We start from the raw sequence: 16960 nt of genomic DNA, 5'->3' as shown, positions 1-16960 counted from the left end.
GCCGATCAATATTTTGTGTATTTAAGGTAGAGAGCTCTATAAATATTTATTGAGTTTACTTGTTCCAAATCTGAGTTCAAGTCCTGGATATCCTTATTAATTTTCTGTCTCGTTGAGTCTAAATCTCTTTATGAGTCTTATGTATCTGGGTGTTAGGATCGTTAGCTCTTACTGTTGCATTGATCCTTTTACCACTGTATCTTTGTTGCTTTGAAATCTATTTTATCAGATGCGAGAATTGCAACTCCTGCTTATTTATTTATTTATTTATTTTTGCTCTCCATTTGATTGGTAAATCTTTCTCCATCCCTTTGTTTTAAGTTTTTGTGTATCTTTCGATGTGAAATGGGTCTGGATGTAGCATACCATTAGGTTTTGGCTGTATCTTTTGATTGGGGGATTTAGTCGACTTAAATTTAGTCATTTGATGTTAACTGGCTATTTTATCCATTTGTTGATGTGAATTCTTCTTTATGTTGATGCTCTTTACTTTTTGGTATATTTTTAGAAAGGCTAATACTGGTTGTTCCTTTCTATGTATAATGCTTCTTTCAGAAGCTCTTGTAAAGCAGGCCTGGTGGTAATAAAATCTCTGAGTACTTGCTTATTCATAAAAGATTTTATTTTTCCTTCAATTGTGAACCTTAGTTTGGCAGGATATGAAATTCTGGGCTAAAAGTTCTGTTCTTTGAGGATGTTGAATATTGGCCCCCACTCTCTTCTGGCTTGTAGGGTTTCTGCTGAGAGATCTGCTGTAAGTCTAATAGGCTTCCTTTTGTGGGTAACCTGACCTTTCTCTCTGGCTGCCCTTAGTATTTTCTCCTTCGTTTCAACCCTGGTGAATCTAACAATTATGTACCTTGGGGTTGCTCTTCTTGAGGAATATCTTTGTGGTGTTCTCTGTATTACCTGGGGTTGAATATTGTGCTGCTTTGCTAGATTCAGAAAGTTTTCCTGAATAATATCCTGAAGAGTATTTTCCAGCTTGGATCCATTCTCTTCGTCATATTCAGGTACACCTATCAAACGTAAATTAGGTCTTTTCACGTAGTCTCATATTTCTTGGAGACTTTGTTCATTCCTTTTTATCCTTTTTTCTCTATTCTTGTCTTCTCGTTTTCATTAAGTAGGTCTTCGACCTCTGATATCCTTTCTTCTGCTTGATCAATTCGGCTATGCACAAGTTTGAATAGCCGGATTGATTTGCCCACTTTTAAATCAGATTGTTTTTGTAGTCTTTTTTTGGTGTTAAGATATTTCAGTTCTTTATTCTGGATATGAATCCCCTATCAGATGAGTAGTGTGCAACTATTTTCTCTGATTCTATAGGTTGTCTTTTCACCCTGTTTTCCTTTGCTGTGGAGAAGCTTTTTCGTTTGATGTAATCTCATTTGTTTAGTTTTGCTTTTGTTGCCTGTGTTTTGAGGTCTTATTCATAAAATATTTTCCTGGGCCAATGTCCTAAAGCATTTCTCCTTTGTTTTTTTTCTAGTAGTTTTGGGTCCTATATTTATATAGTTTCAGGTCCTATATTTAGGTCTTTGCTCATTTTGAGTTGACTTTTAAATATGGTGAGAGATAGAGGACTAGTTTCATTCTTCCTCATATGAACCTCCAGTTTCCCCAGCATCGTTTATTGTAGAGACTGTCCTTTTCCCAATGAGTGTTCTTGGCACCTTTGTCAAAAATCAGTTGTCTATAGATATATGAATGAATTTCTTGATTTTCTATTTTGTTCCATTGGTCTATGTATCTGTTTTTATCCCAGTGCCATGCTGTTTTGGTTACTAGAGCTTTGTAGTATATTGGAGATGTGGTAGTGTGATACCTCCAGTTTTGCTCCTTTTGTTCAGGATTGCTTTGGCTATTTGGGGTCTTTTGTGCTTATATACTAATTTTAGGATTGGTTTTCCTGTTTCTCTGAAGAATTCCATTAGTGTTTTGATAGTGACTACTTTCAATCTGTTGATTGCTTTGGGTAGTATTGTCGTTTTGGTTTGTTTGTTTGTTTTTGGAGACAGGGTCTTGCTCTGTGACCCAGGCTGGAGTGCAATGACATGATCTTGGCTTACTGCAGCCTCCACCTCCAAGGTTCAAGCAATCCTCCCACCTCAGCCTCCTGAGTAGCTGGGACTACAGGTGCACACCACCACACCTAGCTAATATTTTTATTTTTTGTAGAGATGGTGTCTCACTATGAGGCCTAGGCTGCTTTCAAACTCCTGGCCTCAAGCAATCCTCCTACCTCAGCCTCCCAAAGTGCTAGGATTATAAGTATGAGTCACCACATCCAGCCAGAATGGCTATTATTAAAAAGTCAAAAAACTAAAACAAAAACATGTTGGTGAGGTTGCAGAAAAGAAGGTATGCTTAACACTGCTGGTGGGAATGTAAATTAGTTCAGCCACTTTGGAAAGCAGTTTGGAGATTTCTCAAAGAACTAAAAACAGAACTACAATTTAACCCAGCAATCCCATTACTGGTTATTAAAATCTTCCCAGTTTTTTCATGTAGGCATTTGTTGCTGTAAACTTCCCTCTCACTACAGCTTTTGTGTGTCCCATACATTTTTGCATGTTGTGTTTCCATTTTCATTTATTCCAAGAAATTTTTAAATTTCTTCCTTAATGTCCTTCTTCTTTATTTTGGTCATTCAGGAGCATGTTGTTTAATTTCCATGTATTTGTATAGTTTCAAATGTTCTCCTTGTTATTTATATCTAGTTTTATTCTGTTGTAATCAGATGTTTGATATGATTTTGATTTTTTAAATAATTTTTTTCTCTTTTTTTTTAAAATTTTTTATTGCATTTTAGGTTTTGGGGTACATGAGCAGAACATGCAAGACAGTTGCATAGGTACACAGATGGCAGTGTGTTTTGCTTCCTTTCTCCCCTTCACCCACATTTGGCATTTCTCCCCAGGCTATCCCTCCCCACCTCCCCCTCCCGCTGGCCCTCCCCTTTTCCCCCCAATAGACCCCAGTGTTTAGTACTCCCCTCCCTGTGTCCATGTGTTCTCATTATTCATCACCCACCTATGAGTGAGAATATGCGGTGTTTCATTTTCTGTTCTTGTGTCAGTTTGCTGAGGATGATGTTCTCCAGATTCATCCATGTCCCTACAAACGACACGAACTCATCATTTCTGATTGCTGCATAATATTCCATGGTGTATATGTGCCACATTTTTCCAATCCAGTCTATTATCAGTGGGCATTTGGGTTGATTCCAGGTCTTTGCTATTGTAAACAGTGCTGCAATGAACATTCGTGTACATGTGTCCTTATAGTAGAACGATTTATAGTCCTTTGGATATATACCCAGTAATGGGATTGCTGGGTCAAATGGAATTTCTATTTCTAAGGCCTTGAGGAATCGCCACGCTGTCTTCCACAATGGTTGAACTAATTTACACTCCCACCAACAGTGTAAAAGTGTTCCTTTTTCTCCACATCCTCTCCAGCGTCTGTTGTCTCCAGATTTTTTAATGATCGCCATTCTAACTGGCGTGAGATGGTATCTCAATGTGGTTTTGATTTGCATCTCTCTGATGACCAGTGATGATGAGCATTTTTTCATATGACTGTTGGCCTCATATATGTCTTCTTTCATAAAGTGTCTGTTCATATCCTTTGCCCACTTTTGAATGGGCTTGTTTGTTTTTTTCCTGTAAATCTGTTTGAGTTCTTTGTAAATTCTGGATTTCAGCCCTTTGTCAGATGGGCAAACTGCAAAAATTTTTTCCCATTCTGTTGGTTGCCGATCCACTCTAGTGACTGTTTCTTTTGCAGAAGCTGTGGAGTTTCATTAGGTCCCATTTGTCTATTTTGGCTTTTGTTGCCAATGCTTTTGGTGTTTTGTTCATGAAGTCCTTGCCTACTCCTATGTCCTGGATAGTTTTGCCTAGATTTCCTTCTAGGGTTTTTATCGTGCCAGGTCTTATGTTTAAGTCTTTAATCCATCTGGAGTTAATTTTAGTGTAAGGTGTCAGGAAAGGGTCCAGTTTCTGCTTCCTGCACATGGCTAGCCAGTTTTCCCAACACCATTTGTTAAATAGGGAATCCTTGCCCCATTGCTTGTTTTGGTCAGGTTTATCAAAGATTGTATAGTTGTAGATATGTTGTGTTCCCTCCAGTGCCTCTGTTTTGTTCCATTGCTTTATATCTCTGTTTTGGTACCAGTACCATAATGTTTTGATTACTGTAGCCTTGTAGTATAGTTTGAAATTTGGTAGTGTGATGCCCCCCACTGTGTTCTTTTTGATTAGAATTGACTTAGCTATGCGGGCTCTCTTTTGGTTCCATATGAAGTTCATGGTGGTTTTTTTCCAGTTCTGTGAAGAAAGTCAATGGTAGCTTGATGGGGATAGCGTTGATTCTGTAAATTACTTTGGGCAGTATAGCCATTTTCACGATATTAATTCTTCCTAACCATGAACATGGAATGTTTCTCCATCTGTTTGTGTCCTCTCTGATTTCGTTGAGCAGTGGTTTGTAGTTCTCCTTGAAGAGGTCCTTTACATTCCTTGTTAGTTGTATTCCTAGGTATTTTATTCTCTTTGTAGCAATTATGAATGGCAGTTTATTCTTGATTTGTGTCTCTTTAAGTCTGTTATTGGTGTATAGGAATGCTTGTGGTTTTTGCACATTGATTTTGTATCCTGAGACTTTGCTGAAGTTGCTTATCAGTTTCAGGAGTTTTTGGGCTGAGACAATGGGATCTTCCAGATACACAATCATGTTGTCTGCAAATAGAGACAGTCTGGCTTCCTCCTTTCCTGTTTGAATACCCTTTATTTCTTTTTTCTTGCCTGATTGCTCTGGCTAGAACTTCCAGTACTATATTGAATAGGAGTGGTGAGAGAGGGCATCCTTGTCTAGTGCCTGATTTCAAAGGGATTGCTTCCAGTTTTTGCCCATTCAGTATGATATTGGCTGTTGGTTTCTCATAAATAGCTTTTATTAGTTTGAAATACGTTTCATCAATACCTAGTTTATTGAGAGGTTTTAGCATAAAGGGCTGTGGAATTTTGTCAAAGGCCTTCTCTGCATCAATTGAGATAATCATGTGGTTTTTGTCTTTGGTTCTTTTTATGTAGTGAATTACGTTTATAGACTTGCTTATGTTGAACCAGGCTTGCATCCTCGGGATGAATCCTACTTGATCATGGTGGATAAGCTTTTTGATTTGCTGTTGCAATCGGCTTGCCAGTATTTTATTGAAGATTTTTGCGTCTATGTTCATCATGGATATTGGCCTGAAGTTTTCTTTTCTTGTTGAGTCTCTGCCGGGTTTTGGTATCAGGATGATGTTGGTCTTATATAATCATTTGGGAAGGATTCCCTCTTTTTGGATTATTTGGAATAGTTTCAGAAGGAATGGTACCAGCTCCTCTTTGTGTGTCTGGTAGAATTCAGCTATGAATACATCTGGACCTGGGCTTTTTTTGTGTGGTAGGCTCTTAATTGCTGCCTCAACTTCAGATCTTGTTATTAGTCTATTCAGAGTTTCGACTTCTTCCTGGTTTAGGCTTGAGAGGAGGCAAGTGTCCAGGAATTTATCCATTTCTTCCAGGTTTACTAGTTTATGTGCACGGAGTTTTTTGTAATAATCTCTGATGATGGTTTGAATTTCTGTAGAATATGTGGTGATATCCCCTTTATCATTTTTTATTGCATCTATTTGGTTATTCTCTCTTTTCTTTTTTATTAATCTGGCTAGTGGTCTATTTTGTTGATCTTTCGGAGAAACCACCCCATGATTTATTGATATTTTTGAAGGGTTTTTCGTGTCTCTGTCTCCTTCAGTTCTGCTCTGATCTTAGTTATTTCTTGTCTTCTGCTAGGTTTTGAGGTTTGTTTTTTTTTGTTTTTTTTTTTTTTTTTTAAATCTTGCTCTCCTAGCTCTTTCAATGTTGATGATAGGATGTCAATTTTGGATCTCTCCACTCTTCTCATGTGGGCACTTATTGCTATGTATTTTCCTCTAGAGACTGCTTTAAATGTGTCCCAGAGATTCTGGTATGTTGTGTCTTCATTCTCATTGGTTTTGAAGAACATGTTTATTTCTGCCTTCATTTCATTGTTTATCCAGTCAACATTCAAGAGCTAGTTGTTCAGTTTCCATGAAGCTGTGTGGTTCTGAGTTAGTTTCTGAATTCTGAGTTCTAACTTGATTGCACTGTGGTCTGAGAGACTGTTTGTTATGATTTCCATTCTTTTGCATTTGCTGAGGAGTAATTTACTTCCAATTATGTGTTCAATTTTAGAGTAGGTGTGATGTGGTACTGAGAAGAATGTATATTCTGTGGATTTGGGGTGGAGAGTTCTGTAAATGTCTAAAAAAAATTGAAGCTGGGTGTGGTGGCTCACACCAGTAATCCCAGCACTTTGGGCGGCCAAGGCAGGTGGATCACTTGAGGTCAGGCATTTGAGACCAGCCTGGCCAACATGGTGAAACCCTGTCTCTACTAAGAATACAAAAATTAGTTGGGCATGGTAGCACATGCTTGTGGTCCTAGCTACTTAGGAGGCTGAAGCAGGAGAATCGCTTGAACCCAGGAGGTGGAGGTTGCAGTGAGTCATGATCGCACCATTGCATTCCAGTCAGGACAACAGTGAGAGACTCCATCTCAAAAAAAAAAAAAAAAATTAAGACTTGTTTTATTTCTAACCTGTGGTAAATACCGAAGAATGTTTTATTCACTAATAAAAAGAATGTGTATCCTGCATTTCACCTGTTGGGTGAAATGTTCTATAAATATCTGTTAGGTCCATTTGGTCCATGGTATGGTTTAAATCCAATTTTTATTTGTTGATTTTTCTATATAGATTATCTGTTCAATACTGAGCATAGGTGTTGAACTCTCCAACTATTACTGTATTGGGATCTATTGCTCCCTTTAGCTGTAATACTTACTTTAGATATCTCAGTGCTCTGGTGTTAGGTGCATATATATATATATAAAACAAATATATATATATTTGTTATATTTTATTGCAGAATTGATCTCTTTATTAGTGTATAATGGTCTTCTCTGTCTCTTTTTACAGCTTTTGACTTGAAGTTTGTCTTGTCTCATATAAGTATAGCTACTCCTGCTCACATTTTTTCATTTGCATGGAATATCTTTTTGAATCCCTTCACTTTCAGTCTATTTGTGTCTTTACAAGTGAGGTGAGTTTCTTGTAGGCAACATATAGTTAGGTCTTGGTTTTCTTTAATCCAATCAGCCAGTCGATATATTTTATTTATTTTTTTAACTATAATTTTATTTTTCCATAGGTTATTGGGGTACAGGTGGTATTTGGTTACAGGAGAAAGTTATTTAGTGGTGATCTGTGAGATCCTGGTGCACCCATCACCCGAGCAGTATACATTGCACCATGTGTGTTGTCTTTTATTCCTCGCCCCACTCCCACTCTTCCCCGCAAATCACCAAAGTCCATTGTATCATTCTTATGCCTTTGTGTCCTCATAGGTTAGCTCCACATATCAGTGAGAACATATGATGTTTGGTTTTCCATTCCTGAGTTACTTGACTCAGAATAATAGTCTCAAATCTCATCCAGGTCATTGCAAATGCTGTTCATTCATTCCCTTTAATGGCTGAGTAGTATTCCATTTTATATGTGTGTGTGTGTGTGTGTGTGTGCATGTGTGCAATATATGTGTAAAATATATATATATGTGTAAAATATATATATATGTGTATATATATATATATATATATCACAGTTTTTTTGTCCACTTATTGAATGATGGGCATTTGGGTTGGTTCCACTCTTTTGCAATTGTAAATTGTGCTGCTGTAAACATGCTTGTGCAAGTATCATTTTCTTTTTTTTGGGGGGGGTGGAAGGCAGGAAGGAAGGGAATAAGGACGGTAGGGAGGAAGGAAGGGATGAAGGAAGGAAGGAAGGGAGGAAGCGGGGAGGGAGGGAGGGAGGGAGGGAGGGAGGGAGGGAGGGAGGGAGGGAAGGGAAGAAAGGAAATCAAGCAATGAAAGAGACATTGCTGACCTGGATCTAGAGGTTTACAAGTTGATTTCTTTTTTTTTGAGAGAAGGAAAGAAAAAAAAAAATAAGTAAAGGAGAGGAAGAAAGAGGAAGAGAAAGAGGGAGAGTAAATGGAAATATTGCTTTATTTTGAAAAAAATTGGGTATTAATAATGGCCAATCAATGTTTCATTTAAACTAATGGGTAGGTGTGATGTGGTATTGACAAGAATGTATATTTTGTGTATTTGAAGTGGAGAGCTCTATAAATATTTATTAAGTTTACTTGTTCTGGATCTGAGTTCGAGTCCTTGATATCCTTATTAATTTTCTGTCTCATTGAATCTAAATCTCCTATCTGGGTGTTAGGATCATTAGCTCTTATTGTTGCATTGATCCTTTTACCACTATATCTTTGTTGCTTTAAAATCTATTTTATCCGATACGGGAATTGCAACCCCTGCTTTTTATTTATTTATTATTTATTTTTGCTCTCCATTTGGTTGGTAAATCTTTCTCCATCCCTTTGTTTTGAGTCTTTGTGTATCCTTGCATGTGAAACAGGTCTGGATGTAACATGCCATTGGGTTTTGGCTGTGTTTTTGATTGGGAATTCAGTCAATTTAAATTTAGGGTTACTGCCATTTGATGTTGACTGGCTGTTTTATCCAATTGTTGGTGTAAGTTCTTCTTTTTGTTGGTGCTCTTTACTTTTTGGTGTATTTTTAGAAAGGCTAATACTGGTTGTTTCTTTCTGTGTGTAATGCTTCTTTCAGAAGCTCTTGTAAAGCAGGCCTGGTGGTAATAAAATCTCTGAGTTCTTGCTTGTTCATAAAAGATTTTATTTTTCCTTCAGTTGTAAAGCTTAGTTTGGCTGGATATGAAATTCTGGGCTGAAGGTTCTGTTCTTTGAGGATGTTGAATATTGGCCCCCACTATCTTCTGGCTTGTAGAGTTTCTGCCGAGAGATCTGCTGTAAGTCTGATAGGCTTGCCTTTGTGGGTAACATGACCTTTCTCTCTGGCTGCCCTTAGTATCCTCTCCTTCGTTTCAACCCTGGTGAATCTAATGGTTATGTGCCTTGGGATTGCTCTTCTTGAGGAATATCTTTGTGGTGTTCTCTGTATTACCTGGGGTTGAATGTTGACCTGCTTTGCTAGTTTAGGAAAATTTTCCTGAATAATATCCTGAAGGGTATTTTCCAGCTTGGATTCATTCTCTCCGTCGCATTCAGGTACACCTATCAAACGTAAATTTGGTCTTTTCACATAGTCCCCATTTCTTGGAGACTTTGCTCATTCCTTTTTAATCCTTTTTTCTCTAATCTTTTCTTCACGTTTTATTTCATTAAGTTGGACTTTGACCTCTGATATCCCTTCTTCTGCTTGAACAATTCGAGTGTTTAAACCTGTGCATACTTCTCGGAGTTCCTGTATTGTATTCTTCAGTTCCATTAATTCACTCATACTCCTCTCTAAGTTGTCTATTCTCAATAGGATTTCATCAAACCTTTTTTCAAAGTTCCTAGTTTCTTTACGTTGGGCTACAACATGTTCTTTTAACTCACCGAAGTTTGTTATTATCCATTCCTTGAAGAGTGATTCTGTCATCAGGAGGCGCTCGTTCTCCATCAAGCCTTGTTCCATTGTTGATGTGGGACTGTGATCATCTTTAGAGGGAGAGGCGTTCTGACTTTGAGTATTCTCAGCTTTTTTACTCTGGTTTCTTCCCGTCATTGTAAATTTATCCTCCTGTCGTCTTTGAAATTATCAACTTTCAGATTAGGTCTCTTGAGTGGACGTCCAGGTTGTTAGTTCCCAGGGCCAGAGCAGCGGCGTTAAAACTGATGGTGCTTTTCTGCCCAGGATTCTCCTGTCGGGCTTCCTTCTTGTGTCCGTAGTAGGCGACTCTGCCTTCCCGGGGCTCCAAACCTTGGTCAGAAGGGGAACCGGTCCTGTTTACTCTGCACCAAGTGCTGCCCCATCAAGGTGCCGGCAGAACCGCTGCGCCGACCACGAGAGTCGCGCTGGCGACTCGTGTGTTTCCACCACTGGGGGATCTTCTGCTCCGTGAGCAACCAGACTTTGTCTGAAAGTGTGGCATCCTCTAGTTCTCCGCGCCTTCCCTGAGAGCTGCAATCCCGGGATGTTAGTGATCGGCCATCTTGGATCGTTCCCGCAAGTATCTTTTTCAAATAATGACTTTTGTTTCCTCTGGGAAGATATGCAGTAGTGGGATTGCTGGATCAAATGGTAGTTCTACTTTTAATTCTTTAAGGAAACTCCACAGTGTTTTCCATAGTGGGTATACTAGTTTACATCCTCACCAGCAGTGTAAGTGGGATTTGCTGATCACCAAATCCACACCAACATCTACTGTTTTTTGATATTTTAATTATAGCCATTCTTTCAGAAGTAAGATGGTATCGCATTGTGGTTTTGATTTTCATGTCCCTGATCATTAGGGATGTTGAGCATTTTTTCATATGTTTCTTGGCCATTTGTATATCTTCTTTTGTGAATTGTCTATTCATGTTCTTAGCTCACTTTTTTATGGGATTGTTTTTTGCTTACTGATTTGAGTTTGTTGTAGATTCTGGTTATTAGTCCTTTGTCAGATGTATAGATTGTGAAGATTTTCTCCCACTCTGTGGGTTGTCTGTTTACTTTGCTAACTGTTCTTTTTGCTATGCAAAAGCTCTTTTGTTTAATTAGGTCCCTGTGATTTATCTTTGTTTTTATTGCATTTGCTTTTGGTGTTTTGCCTATTAAATCCTTGCCTAAGCCAATGTGTAGAAGGGTTTTTCCAATGTTATCTTCTAGAATTTTTATAGTTTCAGGTCTTGGGTTTAAGTCCTTAATCCATTTTGAGTTGATTTTTGTATAAGGTGAGAGATGAGAATCCAGTTTTATTTTCTGATATGTGGCTAGCCAATTATCCCAGAACCCTTTGTTGAAAAGGGCGTCCTTTCCCCACTTTATGTTTTTGTTTGCTTTGTCAAACATTAGTTGGCATAAGTATTTGGATTTATTTCTGTGTTCTCTATTGTGTTCCATTGGTCTGTGTGCCTATTTTTATATCAGTACCATGCTGTTTTGGTGACTATGGCCTTATAGTATAGTTTGAAATCAGGTAATATGATGCCTCCAGATGTATTCTTTTTGCTAAGTCTTGCTTTGGCTATGTGGGCTCTTTTTTGGTTCTATATGAATTTTAGAATTGTTTTCTCTAACTCTCTGAAGAATGATGGTAGCTTTTGATGGGGATTGCATTGAATTTGTAGATTGCTTTTGGCAAGATGGTTTTTACAATATTGATTCTACCCATCCATGAGCGTGGGATGTGTCTCCATTTGTTTGTGTCATCTATGATTTCTTTCAGCAGTGTTTTGTAGTTTTCCTTGTAGAGGTCTTTCAACTGCTTTGTTAGGTTTATTCCCAAGGTGTTTTGTTTTGTTTTGTTTTGGCAGCTATTACAAAAAGTGCTGAGTTCTTGATTTGATTCTCAGCTTGGCTGCTGTTGGTGTATAGAAGAGCTACTTATTTGTATAGATTAATCTTGTATCTGGAAACTTTGCTGAATTCTCTTATCAGTTCTAGGAGCTTTCTGGAGGAATCCTTAAGGTGTTCAAGGTAACTGATCATATCAGCAAACAGAGACAGTTTGACTTCCTCTTTACCAATTTGGATGCCTTTTATTTCTTCCTCTTGTCTAATTGCCCTGGCTAGGACTTCTAGTACTATATTGAAGAGGAGTGGTGAGAGTGGGCATCCTTATCTTGTTCCAGTTCTCAGAAGGAATGCTTTCAACTTTTCCCTGTTCTGTATTATGTTGACTGTGGATCTGTCATAAATGGCTTTTATTACATTAAGGTATGTTCCCTGTATGCTGATTTTGCTGAGGATTTTAATCATAAAGCGATACTGGATTTTGTCAAATGCTTTTTCTGCACCAATTGAGATAATCATGTGATTTTTGTTTTTAATTCTTTTTATGTAGTGTATCACATTTATTGACTTGCCTATCTTAAATCATCCTAGCAACCCTGGTATGAAACCTACTTGATGATGGCAGATTATCTTTTTTATATGTTGTTGGATTTGGTTAGCTAGGATTTTAGCATGTATGTTCATCAAGGATATCAGTCTGTAGTTTTCTTTTGTGGTTGTGTCCTTACCTGGTTTTGGTTATTGGGGATGCTGGCTTAATAGAATGAATTAGGGAGGATTCCTTCTTTCCATATCTTACAAAATAGTGTCAAAAGGATTGGTACCAATTCTTCTCTGATTGTCTGATAGAATCTGCTGTGAATCCATCTGGTCCTGGACTTCTTTTTGTTGGTATTTAAAAAAAAAAAAAAAAAAAAAAAAAAACAGAATCTTGCTCTGATCCCCAAGCTGGAGTGCAGTGGCATGACCTCAGTTCACTGCAACGTCCACCTCCTGGGTTCAAGCGATTCTCCTGCCTTAGCCTCCTGAGTAGCTGGGACTGCAGGCATACGCCACTCCAGTTGATTAATTTTTGCATTTTTAGTAGAGATAGGGTTTTGCCATGTTGGCCAGGCTGATCTGAAACTCTTGACCTCAAGTGATCCAACCGCCTGGGCCTCCCAATGTGCTAGGATTATAAGCATGAGCCACCACATCTAGCCTTTTATTGATAATTTTTAATTACTATTTCAATCTCACTGCTTATTATTGGTCTGTTCAGGTTGTCTAATTCTTCCTGATTTAAGCTAGGAAGGTTGTATTTTTTCAGGAATTTATCCATCTCCTCTAGGTTTTCTAGCTTCTGTGCATAAAGGTGTTCATAGTAGCCTTGAATGATCTTATATTTCAGTGGTGTCAGTTGTAATATCTCCTGTTTCTTTTCTCAGTGAGGTTATTTGGATTTTCTCTCTTCTTTTCTTGGTTAATCTTGCTAATAGCCTATCAATTGTATTTAGCTTTTTAAAGAGCCAGTTTTTTGTTTCACTTATCTTTTGTGATTTCTCTGTTTCAATTTATTAGTTCTGCTATGATCTTGGTTATATCCTTTCTTCTGCTGGATTTGGGTTTGGTTTGTTCTTGTTTCTCTAGATCCTTGAGGTGGGAACTTAAATTGTCTGTGCTGCTTCCAGCTTTTCAGTGTAGGCATTTATGGCTATGAACTTTCCTCTTAGCAAACCTTAGCTGTATATCAGGGTTTTGATAGGTTATTTATTGTCATTCAGTTCAAAGAATTTTTTAATTTCCATCTTGATTTTATTTTTGATCCAGTGATCATTTAGGAGCAAGTTATTTAATTTCCATGTATTTGCATGGTTTTGAAGGTTCCTTCTGGAATTGATTTCCCATTTTATTCCACTGTGATCTAAGAGATTGCTTGATATAATTTCAATTTTCTTAAATGTATTGAGGCTCGTTTTATGGTTTATCATATGGTCTATCTTGTAGAAAGTTCCATGCACTGTTGAATAAAATGTGTACTCTGTGGATGTTAGATGAAATATTCTGTATATATCTATTAAGTCTATTTGTTCCAGGGTACAGTTAAAATCCATTGTTTCTTTGTTGACTTTCTGTCTTGATGACCTCTCTGGTGCTATCAGTGGAGTATTGAAAGTCCCCTGCTATTATGGTGTTGCTGTCTATCTCATTTATTAGGTTTATTAGTAAGTATTTTATAAATTTGGGATCTCTCCAGTGTTAGGTGCATATTTGGTTAGGGAGTGCAGCATTTAGGAAACTTAGATTCAGTGTTAGTATTGAAATGCGAAGTACCATTGCATTCATGTTCTCTGTTGCCTGTGTATTTTTGTTTGTTTTTGTGATTTATGCTTTAATGAGATTTTTTAAAATGTGTTTCTAGGATGTGTCTCAACATTTAGAGCTCCTTTTAGCAATGCTTGTAGTGGTGGCTTGGTAATGGCAAATTCCCTCAGTATTTGTTTGTTTGAAAATGACTGTATCTTTCCTTCATATATGATGCTTAGGTTTGCTGGATACAAAATTCTTGGCTGATACATGTTTTGTTTGTGGAGGCTAAAGATAGGACCCCCGATCCCTTCTAGCTTGTAGGGTTACTGCGGAGAAATCTGCTATTAATCTGACAGGTTTCCCTCTATAGGTTACCTGGTGCTTCTGTCTCACAGGTCTTAAGAATCTTTCCTTCATCTTAACTTTGGATAACCTGATAACAGTGTGCCTAGGTAATGATCTTTTTGTGAAGAATTTCCCAGGTGTTCATTGTACTTCTTGTATTTGCATGTGTAGGTCTCCAGCAAGGCCAGGGAAGTTTTCCTTGATTATTCCCCCAAATATGTTTTCCAAGCTTTTATAATTGTCTTCTTCCTCAGGAACACTGATTATTCCTAAGTTTGGTCATTTAACATGATCCCAGACTTCTTGGAGGCTTTGTTCATATTTTGTTATTTTTTCTTTTCTCTATTGGATTGGGTTAATTTGAAGGCCTTGTCTTCGAGCTCTGAATTTCTCTCTTCTACTTGATCAATTCTATCACTGAAACTTTCCAGAGCATTTTGTATTTCTAAAAGTGTGTCCAAAGTTTCCTGAAATTTTTATTGTTTCTTCTTTAAGCTATTTATTTCGTTGAATATTTATCCCTTCACTTTTTGTATCATTTTTTTGATTTCCTCTCATTGGGCTTCGCCTTTCTCTGGTCCCTCCAGCTTAATAACTAACCTCCTGAATTCCTTTTCCTGTAAAGCAGGGATTTCTTCTTGGTTTGGATCCATTACTGGTGAACTAATGTGATTTTTGGGCTGGAGGGGGGCACGTGCTGACAAGCCTTGTTTTGTCATATTACCAGGGTTGTTTTTTTAGTTCCTTCTTATTTGGGTAGGCTCTGTCAGAGGGAAGTTCTAGGGCTCAAGGCTATTGTTCAAATTTTTTTGTCCCTCAGGGTGTTCCCTTGATGTAGTACTCTCCCCCTTTTCCTATGGATGTGGCCTCCTGTGAGCCTATCTGCAGTGATTGTTGTCTCTCTTCTGGGTCTAGCCACCTAGTCAGTCTACCTGGATCTGGGCTGGTACTGGGGATTTCTGCACAGAGTCCTGTGATGTGAACTGTCTATGGGTCTCTCAGCCATGGATACTGCCACTTGTTCTGGTGGAGGTGGCAGAGGGTACAATAGACTCTGGGGTGTCCTTAGGTTTGGTGGTTTAATGCTCTATTTTTGTGCTGGTTGGCCTCTTGCCATGAGGTGGCACTTTTCAGAAAGCATCAGCTATAGTAGTGTGGAGAGGAACTGGCAGTGGCAGTGGCCATGGCCCTACAACTCCCAAGATTATATGTCCTTTGTCTTCCACTACCAGGGTGGTTAGGGAAGGACCATCAGGTGGGGGTGGGGCTAGGTGTGTCTGAGCTCAGACTCTGCTTGGGTGGGTCTTGGTTGTGGTGGAGGGGGTGAGATTCCTATGTCACTGGAATTGTGTACCTAGAAGGATTATGGCTGCCTCTGCTGAGTGATGCAGGTTGTCAGGGAAGTGAGGGAAAGTTGGTAGTCATTGGCCTCACCCAGCTCCCTCACAAAGCAAAAGGTCACTCTCACTCCCACCATACCCCCCCCCAACAGCCCCAAGTCTGTTTCCAGGTGGTGGGCGAGTCAGGCTTGAAGACTTGACCAAGGCTTTCGGCCTCCCAGCTGCAAAAGAAAAGGGCTTTAGTTCTTTTCCTGCCTGTGAAGTCTGCAAGCCGTATTCACGCCCTCCCCTGAGTTCTGGCAAGGAGGCTTCTGGCCCCGTTCAAATTGTTACAAAGTTCAGCTAGAGAAGTCCTTCACCCTGTGGAGTCTTACCCCCTGCTCCTCTGGCTTCCCTCCTGATGGAACCCTGTGGTGCCAGGCAGGAATGGGCTGCTTGGGGATCCAGTGTGCCCCCAGTGCCTTTCTGCTTCTTCCTCTATCCCTGTATTTCGCTTGGTTCAGCCCTCTAACTTGACTCAGTTCCAGGTAAGGTCAGGAACTTCCACAAACAGACCTTCAGCTTCTCCAGTGCGGGGAAGGGGGTGTCCAGGAGAGAAGGGTCTCCCTTTCCCACTTCTGAGGTTGAGGCACTCACGGTATTTGCAGTGTCTCTTGGGTCCTGCAGGAGCAGTCTGCTTCCTTCTGAGGGCCTCAGGATTGCTGGTCTGTTCTTACAGTCAATCTGGAGCTAAAACTCACAGTGCATACCTCCTCATGCTGCTCTTCCATAGCTGCAATCTAGTCCTGCATCCTGGCCGCCATGATCCACCCACTGAGTCTGTATATTTTAAATGGATGATTTAATCCATTTATATTCTAGGTTATTATTGACAGGTGAGGACTTACTCCTGTCATTTTATTGATTGTTTTCTGGTTGTTTTGTATATCCTCTGTCCCTTACTTCCTCTTATTTACTTTTGTGGGTAGGTGGTTTTCTATAGTAATAAGGTTTGATTCCTTTTTCTTTTCTGTGTTTTGGCTCTACTGATGAGATTGCTGGTTTTGCATGTTTTTATTTTTTTTCCTGTAAAAAAAAATAAAATGACTATTTGTTCACTTAATGGTATTCTGTAAATCCTATAGCCTTTATTCATTCTTTTTTGTCTGCCTGTATTATTTCAAAATACTTGTCTTGAAGTTTAGAAATTCTTTAATTCTTTCTTCTGCTTGGCTTAGTCTGTTGTTACAGCTCTCAATTGCATCTTTATTTCATTCATTGAATCCTTCAGCTGCAGGACGTGTTTGATTCTATACCTCTTAGTTGTATTTCTCAAATCATGAATTGTTTTCCTGATTTTGCTGAATTATCTATCTGTATTCTCTTGAAGCTGAGTTTCCTTAGGATTATTATTTTAATTTTTTTTGGCATTTCCTATATTTTGTTATAATTGGGATCGGTTACTGGAGAATTGTTTTCCTTTGAAGGTGTCATGTTTCCTTGCTTTTTCCTGTTTGATATGTCCCTACATTGATTTCTATGCTTGTGGTAGAAAAGTCA

Source organism: Callithrix jacchus, chromosome 11, assembly GCF_049354715.1.
Source record: "Callithrix jacchus isolate 240 chromosome 11, calJac240_pri, whole genome shotgun sequence".
Lineage (NCBI taxonomy): Eukaryota > Metazoa > Chordata > Mammalia > Primates > Cebidae > Callithrix > Callithrix jacchus.
The sequence above is the reverse complement of the archived record's forward strand: the minus strand, read 5'-3'. Positions refer to the sequence as shown.